This window comes from Poromitra crassiceps, assembly GCF_964638095.1.
Source record: "Poromitra crassiceps genome assembly, chromosome: 3".
Taxonomy (NCBI): domain Eukaryota; kingdom Metazoa; phylum Chordata; class Actinopteri; order Beryciformes; family Melamphaidae; genus Poromitra; species Poromitra crassiceps.
Genome location: NC_139625.1, coordinates 12565428 through 12576295, shown reverse-complemented (window position 1 = coordinate 12576295; position 10868 = coordinate 12565428).

Here is a 10868-nt window from a genome sequence, read left to right as displayed (position 1 = left end):
GATATAGCAGCACTATTTGGGGGCACGATGATATCGGCATGGACATCAATCCGTATCGGCCGATAAAAGCTTTAAAATTCAATATCGGCATCGGCCCGAAACGAACATTTCTGTCGATTGAATTGGATATTGAATATAACTTTATTGTCCACCGGGGTGGGAAATTGTCTTCGGCTCACCAAACACAACAAACGACAACGTAAGAAGCCGGAAGGCAATTAGTGAGACAACAATATAGACATACAGGGTTAGATCACATGTTAAAAACAGTTCAGGTGCTTTAAATCTTGTTGGTCACTTTGTAGAGTTAAAGATGGCAATTGGGATGAAGGACGCCTTGAATACATTTTTAGTTGCCAGGCTGATAAAATGACGCTTTAATTATGCCCAAATGCTGTGTTTTGCATCTTGTGAAATACATGAGGTCAAATTTGCCCTGGTTGTGAGGGCTATTGTCAGGATTATTGCCTCAGGGAGGGCATCAATCAAGCCTAAGTAGCATGGATCTTACTTTTTCTGATTTCCCCCCCAATTGTACTTGGCCAATTTCCTGCTGATGCCCCGGTCGCTGTTCCACCCCCTCTGACGATCTGGGGAGAGCTGTAGACTAGCACCATGCTTCCTCCGACACATGCGCAGTTGCCAGCCGGTTCTTTTCACCTGACAGCGGGGAACTTCACCGGCAGGACGTAGCACCTGGGAACATCACATGCTATTTCCACTAGTTCCCTTCTGCCCCGAACAGGCGGTTTGACCAGTCTTGTATGTTTGTCTAGTCACAACCCCACAAAGGAAGCATGGATTACAACAAAAAAAACATGAACCCTTAATTATCTCATTAAACCAATAAATCAGCATGAGACATAGTCAAATGAATGCACACCACACCAGGCAGCTCAATTGCAATAATGTGTATTCAGAAAAAAAAAACATGTAATAATAAACAGATATTTCAGTCCGGTCCAGTTTTCACAGTTCATTTGACCCGACCAGAGGAGGCGCTAGTACAGCGACCAGGACACATACCCCCAATCCGGCTTCCCACCCGCAGACACCCTGTGGCCGTATAGACACCCGACCAAGCTGGAGGTAACACAGGGACGCAAACCTGCGACCCTCGTGTTGGTAGGCAGGGACTCTACCGCTACACTACCCGGACGTCCATGAATCCTACAGTTTTGTTTGAAATAAAATGTTACATAAATAAATAAAAATATATGGCATGTATTACATATTACTTAAATTGAAGTAGTTTTCTTATTTTGCCCAGTGAATGTGTTTGAAAACATTGTATTTACCATACTGTCTATGGTATTTACGTCTGCATCTGCCAGTGGGCCATCAGGATAATATAGGCATAATCATGTGTTAATTCATACACAAGAGACTTGATCTTCTCTGAAATTAAGTGGGGATAATGTGAATATTATAGGCTATCGGCATCGGTAATCCGCCCAAAAAGTTGGAAAATATGTGGATATCGTCCAAAAAATTAACAATAAATCCAATATCGTGCATCCCTCCTGAATACACTGCTAAGGAAAAGAAAGAATAAACAAGGGGGATAAAAAAGAGAGAAAATCCCGCAGGTGCTTCCTGTTTCACACGGAACTCTCGGTCTGGGAAAAGCAGCTCCCGGGTCTTTAACCAAGCATGGCGCTCAATTTCACCCTCCTTGAGAGCAGCATTAATGTACCTGACAGCTGTGACATTACTACTACACATATGGGTGTCGTCAGTGTGCCACATTTTCAAAACAAATACACTTGTTCTGTATATTATTGTGAAATTGTTTGCGGGTCAGCTACACTGACCCGCGCAAGGTCAGCTGAGGCGAGCAGTGGTTCTCAGCCACGGGCCACCAGTCAAAAATGCAGACTGGACTTTGAGCGTTTGTTGGAGGCAGAAATAATCTCATTGGTTGAGCTAAACCTTAGTGGGTGGAGCCAAAGAACAACCATTTTTCAGAGCGTGCACGTTATCGCCAACTGGCAAACTTCGTTGGCACAGATCTGGTCAAAATATACATACAAAAAATCTAACCAAATCGCCAGAATGTCGGCAATTGTACGTTTCTGCATTCCACAGATGGGCCTATGTACAATCTCAATGTACATTTTAAACAAAATGTTTGTGTATGTTGATAAAACATGACATTTTACATCTACAATTGCTAAATTGCTAAACAAAACGGCGGTTAGTTTGAAAACCTCACTGCCTTTCCTATGTTAAACACAAATAAAACAACTTTAACAACTTTGGTTATGCAAATAAAACAACTTGGTTAGGGGCTTATGATTTGGGTTAGGCAAAAACATTAAAACAAAACAAAAAAAATTTAAAATGTGACTCATGGTTGAAATGTAGACTTTGGAAACCGCGGGGATCGAACATGGCCCTCCGGTGTGAAAGGCAAGTGTTTACACACGTCGCACACCAACCCTAAATCATCTAGATCTACACTCCAACCCTAGATCTTCTAGATCTAGATCATCTACTGTAGATCTAGGTCATCTAGATCTAGGGTTAGAGTGCGTAAACACTAAATCTAGATGATCTAGGGTTGGAGTGCGTAAACACTAGATCTAGAGATGATCTAGGGTTGGAGTGCGTAAACACTAGATCTAGATGATCTAGGGTTGGAGTGCGTAAACACTAGATCTAGAGATGATCTACGGTTGGAGTGCGTAAACACTAGATCTAGAGATTATCTAGGGTTGGAGTGCGTAAACACTAGATCTAGATGATCTAGGGTTGGAGTGCGTAAACACTAGATTCTAGATGATCTAGGGTTGGAGTGCGTAAACACTAGATCTAGATGATCTAGGGTTGGAGTGCGTAAACACTAGATCTAGATGATCTAGGGTTGGAGTGCGTAAACACTAGATCTAGATGATCTAGGGTTGGAGTGCGTAAACACTAGATCTAGATGATCTAGGGTTGGAGTGCGTAAACACTAGATTCTAGATGATCTAGGGTTGGAGTGCGTAAACACTAGATCGAGATGATCTAGGGTTGGAGTGCGTAAACACTAGATCTAGATGATCTAGGGTTGGAGTGCGTAAACACTAGATTCTAGATGATCTAGGGTTGGAGTGCGTAAACACTAGATCTAGATGATCTAGGGTTGGAGTGCGTAAACACTAGATTCTAGATGATCTAGGGTTGGAGTGCGTAAACACTAGATCTAGATGATCTAGGGTTGGAGTGCGTAAACACTAGATTCTAGATGGTCTAGGGTTGGAGTGCGTAAACACTAGATCTAGATGATCTAGGGTTGGAGTGCGTAAACACTAGATCTAGATGATCTAGGGTTGGAGTGCGTAAACAGTAAACACTAGATCTAGATTATCTAGGGTTGGAGTGTGTAAACACTAGATCTAGATGATCTAGGGTTGGAGTGCGTAAACACTTGCCTTTCACACCAGAGGGCCATGTTCGATCCCCGCGGTTTCCAAACCTACATCTAGATTAGATGTAGGTTAGTACGGTTTGAACTTGGAAGGTCAGCTGGGCAAACTTTTTTTAAATAAGTGCTTGGACGGGTGGACAGTGTAGCTCGTTTCCATAGACCTGCAGTTGCTTGGCTGGTTTTGTGTGCTTTTTGGCGGTTTTCGAACAGTTTTTGGGAGCTGTATCTGGCAACACTGGGTGGGTTGCATTGAGGGTAAATCCGACCTGACGCGAACACAGCTTGAGGCTCCAATGTGCCAACTAAGCACTAGGCTACAGCAGTGGATTCCAGCCATCAGTTCCTCCTCTCTTCTCCAAGGTGTGCTAATTAGTCAAGTCAGCTGCTGTTGGCTTTCAATTGGAACGAAACGCTGCCTGCCGGGCCTCTGTGGCACACGGAAGAAACAAATAAAGATATCACCGCTCCTGCGGTTGTTCTGGGAGGGGGGGGAACAGTGTACAATCCTCTTATAGCCTAATGATCACTTTGGGACAGGACGGCACGGTGGCTCAGTGGTTAGCACTGTTGCCTCACAGCAAGAAGGTCCCGGGTTGGAACCCCGGTCCGTCCCAGGTCCTTTCTGTGTGGAGTTTGCATGTTCTCCCTGTGTCCGTGTGGGTTTTTTCCGGGTGCTCCGGTTTCCTCCCACCACCAACAGACATGTATGTTAGGGTTAATACTCCTGTCAGTGCCCCTGACCAAGGCAATGGCAAAATAACTGGAGTTGCACTGCGGCTGCCCACTGCTCCTAGTTCGACGACGGTTCCTAGTAGAGGATGGGTCAAATGCAGAGGATGAATTTCCCCAAGGGGATAAATAAAAGGATAACTTAACTTAACTTAACCCCCCACGGGACCCAAATTGGGTCCCGACCCATAGTTTGGGAAACACTGAGAACACAGAGATAATTACTGTAGTTTAAAAAAAAAATCCCTTTGTCTCAGGTGTGACAAGGCCCAAAATGATCACTGTAAGCGGAGTATTGATCACATAAGCCAATTATTCAAACAATGTGTATAGGAATGATTCGGCACAGATTGATTGACTCATTCAACTCAAGCTTTTTGATCAATAGAAGCGGTTGATCACTATAACTGTGATCACTATACGCAGATTCCACTGTACTGTTATTTCAAGAGCCTCAGAGTCATGCGGGTGGGACATATCTCACATTCCTTTTGCCTTTCATGATCTTAATGAATGAGGCGGTCAAGGGGAAACGGTAACTTATCTCAGATCAGCGCTCGATCGCACTTTAATCTGGATGAATGGGAGTCAAGCCGGAGCTGTTGGGCTGAGAATAGCTGTGTGCCAAAGCTATCTTTCAAGGCAATCATCATAAGGCCCTCTCTCATTGACGGCACAGCGTTGGCCTGATCTCACCTTCTCGCCTCCTCGCTCTGTATTCAGCTCGCTATCGCCTCTCTCCATCACTGAGTCAGAGCCATATAGGAGGAATGCCTATGAAAATGACATGCGCCATGAGCCCGCTGGATCAGGATCACACAGCATACTGTTGACTGCAGGCAGACGCCTGCCCTGGCCTATTCATCTGCATCCCTGCTTCTCATTCCTTGCCATGATGAGGAGTGCGCCAAAGGAAAAGCCACAGTGCCCCCTAGTGGAAAAATCCTGACACCACCTCCTGTGGTCTCAAGTCAGGGTATGGAGCAGAAATGAGAGCAGGTGTGTGCGTCGTGTGTGTGTGTGTGTGTGTGTGTAGTGTAGTGTGTGTAGGTGTGCGTGCGTTGGGGGGGATCCCGGTCCCATCACTCCTGTCCTCTTCCCTCCACTGGCTCCCCACCAACTAACTTCAAATGACTCCTCCTCACCTTCAAAGCCCTCCATAGCCTGCCCCCCCCCCCCCCTTATCTGACTGACCTCCTTCTTCCCCATCGCCCTAACCGAACCCTCTGATCCTCATCCACTGTTCCACCATCCAAACCGAAAAGCTTTGGAGATCGAGCATTCTCAAGAGCTGCACCCCGACTCTGGAATTCCCTCCCCCAGCCTATCAGAGACTCCACCTTCACTCCCCACTTTTAAATCCCGACTGAAATGAATTATGGAATCAATTCAGACTTACGCGCTCTGCCATAGATATCCTGTTCGTGACGCCAGTTGTTGTAGAATGGAATTTCACCACTCCTCATCCGCATTATAATGATATCACATTTACAAGAGATCATCCCATTCCTCTCCCCCCTCTTTTTCTGCCTTACAGTATAAAGCGTATGTCAAATTGTGACATCGCCACTGAATATTTCGGACTCTGTACATTGATCAGATGGTACATTGAGATTCAGTCCTCCTATAATGCAGTTTATAGGAGAATGTTATGGCTTTAAATATACTTTTATGAGACACTTCCTGGACTCTTGGTTTCCATTCATTTGGTTTATATAAGCTGTTTGAATCATTATAATGCGGATGAGGAGTGGTGAAATTCTATTTTACAACAAAACATGTTTGAAGTAGAATAGGCAAAAATAACACATTTATACCACATGCAACAACAAAAAAGCCAAAAACTGCATTGGATTAGCATAAAGTTGGGAGAACCTATTCTCATTCAGATATGTTGAGGTGAGAGGTCAAGGGACCCCTTTGAAAATGGCCATGCCAGTTTTCCATTGCCAACATTTAGCCTAATTTTTTTGCGTTATTTAGCCCCCTTCCCAACTAGCTAGCATGGTAGGTATGAATGGATCGATGCATTATTCGTCTTCTGGTTCCATTATGATACTCTCTTCACTTTAGAAACAGCCTTGGAAAGGAAGTTATGTCGGCCGAGGAGTTGAAAAAACTGCGGGGGATCCAATACTGCCTTCTGAAACAGTGCAGGAGACATGTCCCTTAGCTGTCTCTGATTAAATTGTCGTATTTGAGGTATAAAAGGTACAAACAAGAACTTATAATTACGTTAATGTAAGTTTGTATTCATACACAATGTTGCCTCTGTGCCACCTTCAAGTCATCTAGCCTATTTTTCTTAAATCAAGATCATAATAAAAAATCTCAGTGAGGGGAGATATAACTCCTCTTGTAGAAATGAGTGTCAATATCTTGAAAGAAGTCAGCATAACTCCACTATCAAGAAAATAACACTTGATTCTACAAAATTCTTGAAACAACTTGATTTCTATTGGCAACCAATTGTGGCATTTATGGCAGATTTGTTTTTCACATTTTAAGGAAACTACCATTTCAGGACTCAATAATAGACTAAATGACTTGCTAAGATGCATAGTTGTTGGTGTAAACTAAAGATACAAAATACCTGACATAAGTAATCCTCTCAATTTCCATAAGTAGCCATACCATCAGAATATATTTCAATCATGAGAGACCAGTGGGTAAAATTTAACGAGCGAGCTTTATTCACAAATGGCATGGCAACTAATTCTATGGCATGGCAGCATGGCAACTGATTCTTTGGCGTAATGACTCCGTGGTAAGATGCCTCTCTTCTTGTGGTGAGAGAGGAGGGCATCTGCTCAGACTAGGATAGAGAACCCCCCCCCAAAAAAACACAAAGAGGATGGGGTACGATCAGCCCAGGTACAGCGACCATGAGGTGAAGGATCAGGGAAAGAGGATGATGACACGCTGACCATGGCTATATGTACTGCCACGTCACAGCCTCTGCAGTGACGTCATTACCAACCTCATATTGACATATTGACAGGGGCTGATTGGCTTAAACACTAGATCTAGAGATTATCTAGGGTTGGAGTGCGTAAACACTAGATCTAGATGATCTAGGGTTGGAGTGCGTAAACACTAGATTCTAGATGATCTAGGGTTGGAGTGCGTAAACACTAGATCTAGATGATCTAGGGTTGGAGTGCGTAAACACTAGATCTAGATGATCTAGGGTTGGAGTGCGTAAACACTAGATCTAGATGATCTAGGGTTGGAGTGCGTAAACACTAGATCTAGATGATCTAGGGTTGGAGTGCGTAAACACTAGATTCTAGATGATCTAGGGTTGGAGTGCGTAAACACTAGATCGAGATGATCTAGGGTTGGAGTGCGTAAACACTAGATCTAGATGATCTAGGGTTGGAGTGCGTAAACACTAGATTCTAGATGATCTAGGGTTGGAGTGCGTAAACACTAGATCTAGATGATCTAGGGTTGGAGTGCGTAAACACTAGATTCTAGATGATCTAGGGTTGGAGTGCGTAAACACTAGATCTAGATGATCTAGGGTTGGAGTGCGTAAACACTAGATTCTAGATGGTCTAGGGTTGGAGTGCGTAAACACTAGATCTAGATGATCTAGGGTTGGAGTGCGTAAACACTAGATCTAGATGATCTAGGGTTGGAGTGCGTAAACAGTAAACACTAGATCTAGATTATCTAGGGTTGGAGTGTGTAAACACTAGATCTAGATGATCTAGGGTTGGAGTGCGTAAACACTTGCCTTTCACACCAGAGGGCCATGTTCGATCCCCGCGGTTTCCAAACCTACATCTAGATTAGATGTAGGTTAGTACGGTTTGAACTTGGAAGGTCAGCTGGGCAAACTTTTTTTAAATAAGTGCTTGGACGGGTGGACAGTGTAGCTCGTTTCCATAGACCTGCAGTTGCTTGGCTGGTTTTGTGTGCTTTTTGGCGGTTTTCGAACAGTTTTTGGGAGCTGTATCTGGCAACACTGGGTGGGTTGCATTGAGGGTAAATCCGACCTGACGCGAACACAGCTTGAGGCTCCAATGTGCCAACTAAGCACTAGGCTACAGCAGTGGATTCCAGCCATCAGTTCCTCCTCTCTTCTCCAAGGTGTGCTAATTAGTCAAGTCAGCTGCTGTTGGCTTTCAATTGGAACGAAACGCTGCCTGCCGGGCCTCTGTGGCACACGGAAGAAACAAATAAAGATATCACCGCTCCTGCGGTTGTTCTGGGAGGGGGGGGAACAGTGTACAATCCTCTTATAGCCTAATGATCACTTTGGGACAGGACGGCACGGTGGCTCAGTGGTTAGCACTGTTGCCTCACAGCAAGAAGGTCCCGGGTTGGAACCCCGGTCCGTCCCAGGTCCTTTCTGTGTGGAGTTTGCATGTTCTCCCTGTGTCCGTGTGGGTTTTTTCCGGGTGCTCCGGTTTCCTCCCACCACCAACAGACATGTATGTTAGGGTTAATACTCCTGTCAGTGCCCCTGACCAAGGCAATGGCAAAATAACTGGAGTTGCACTGCGGCTGCCCACTGCTCCTAGTTCGACGACGGTTCCTAGTAGAGGATGGGTCAAATGCAGAGGATGAATTTCCCCAAGGGGATAAATAAAAGGATAACTTAACTTAACTTAACCCCCCACGGGACCCAAATTGGGTCCCGACCCATAGTTTGGGAAACACTGAGAACACAGAGATAATTACTGTAGTTTAAAAAAAAAATCCCTTTGTCTCAGGTGTGACAAGGCCCAAAATGATCACTGTAAGCGGAGTATTGATCACATAAGCCAATTATTCAAACAATGTGTATAGGAATGATTCGGCACAGATTGATTGACTCATTCAACTCAAGCTTTTTGATCAATAGAAGCGGTTGATCACTATAACTGTGATCACTATACGCAGATTCCACTGTACTGTTATTTCAAGAGCCTCAGAGTCATGCGGGTGGGACATATCTCACATTCCTTTTGCCTTTCATGATCTTAATGAATGAGGCGGTCAAGGGGAAACGGATGGGGTGATGAGTCAGGAAATACGTCATAATGGACGTCACACTTGGATTACACTTGACTTATGCTGAGCGCTGATGCCTATTGTGATATGAGGTAACATGACTGGTTCTCATCTTGAAACTAGGTCGAGACCAACATTTCTTTAGGTAATATAACGCAATACAATTACATTTTATGTTTTGGAATCCACTTAGTTACTTTTCCATGTTTGACCTTGTCTGATGCAGCTGGATTCTCCCAAAAGTGGAGAAAATATATCTTCTACTCTGTGCTGGAGGAAGTAAATGCTCAAAGCAGTCGAACTCCACTTGGGCCTGACAATTTGACTCTGGCCCGAACCCAAAAACTCCTGTAGACCCGGGGGTAGACCAAATATATTATTCAGCAATATCTAGTACTAGCGATATATTGGTTTGCTGATATTGGATTTCTAGTAAAAATGGAATGTAGTGTGCAGTCAGTGTCAGACTGGTATGAGTACATCTTTATTGTAGAGCTGACATTTTGATCAGATTCTAGACAAGTATGAATATTTTAATAGAGTTTAATTGAGAGTTTTTGTGTCCCAAGGTGCTCTAATGATGTTTCAGAAGGTTTTCCACCATGACACACACACACACACACATACACACACTACGGTATATGTATTAGGGGTGGGGGAAAAAATTGATTCACCTAAGTATGCGATTTTTAATGTCACGATTTTTTGAATCGATCTTTTATTCCAGAATCGATAATCGCAAAAAAAAAAAAAAAAAAAAAAAAATTGGGTGCTTGCAGTCAGGCCACTCACTGAACAGCAGGCCAGGCGCCGCCTACTGGTTTACTAGTGGTTTTATTACTTTATTAGTTAGTCTGAAGTAATAATTACACTTCAGGGTTAAAGTGGGTGTATCTCATTGTAAAATTGGACTTCAAACGGCCCAAATCTGGCTTCAAACGGCCCAAATTGGGCTTCAAATGGCCCAAATTTCACGCGCGTCGGCCCATATCGGCCTGGCCTGCTTGGTATCTAATGCCCGGCCTGAATTATGATCCCAGTCCGCCCCTATTTTTAACTATATCGCCCAGCCCTACTCATGATACAGTCTCTAGTGTATGATTCAACTTTTCCCATGTTCTAATCTAGTGTAAAAAGCAAACAAACTGAAAAAATAAAAGAAAAAAATAAACAAAAATCGCAATAAATCGTAATATCGAATCGCAATAATCGTAGAATCGCAATACTTAAAGCCCCAATCAGTAAGATTATATATATATATATATATATATATATATATATATATATATATATATATATATATATATATATATATATATATATATTTAGAGTAACTAAACCCAAATCTGTGGTCAAGCCTGACATCTACTGGTGAAAAGTAGGGTACTGAACTGGCCATCTGCTATTGGCTGGTCTTTGGTGTCAGGCCATGTCACCGCCTGTTGTACTCTATTCATAGAACATCACACAACTGTTGCGGCGCCATCTTGAGGACCAATTTGAAACAACAATCTACTATTTGCTGCACACTTCGAAATAGAGTGTCAAACAAACGTTAATATCACTAGACATCACATCGCTTATATTTTAATATTGTGAGTGAGAGCAGAAATAGCTGCAGGGTTTGATGTATAATAGGCATATATGTATGTAGTGTTAAAGTTGTGTGATTTGTCATTCAAAAGTCTGGTAGTGAATTGTGACATCATGCACTCAAGGCTGC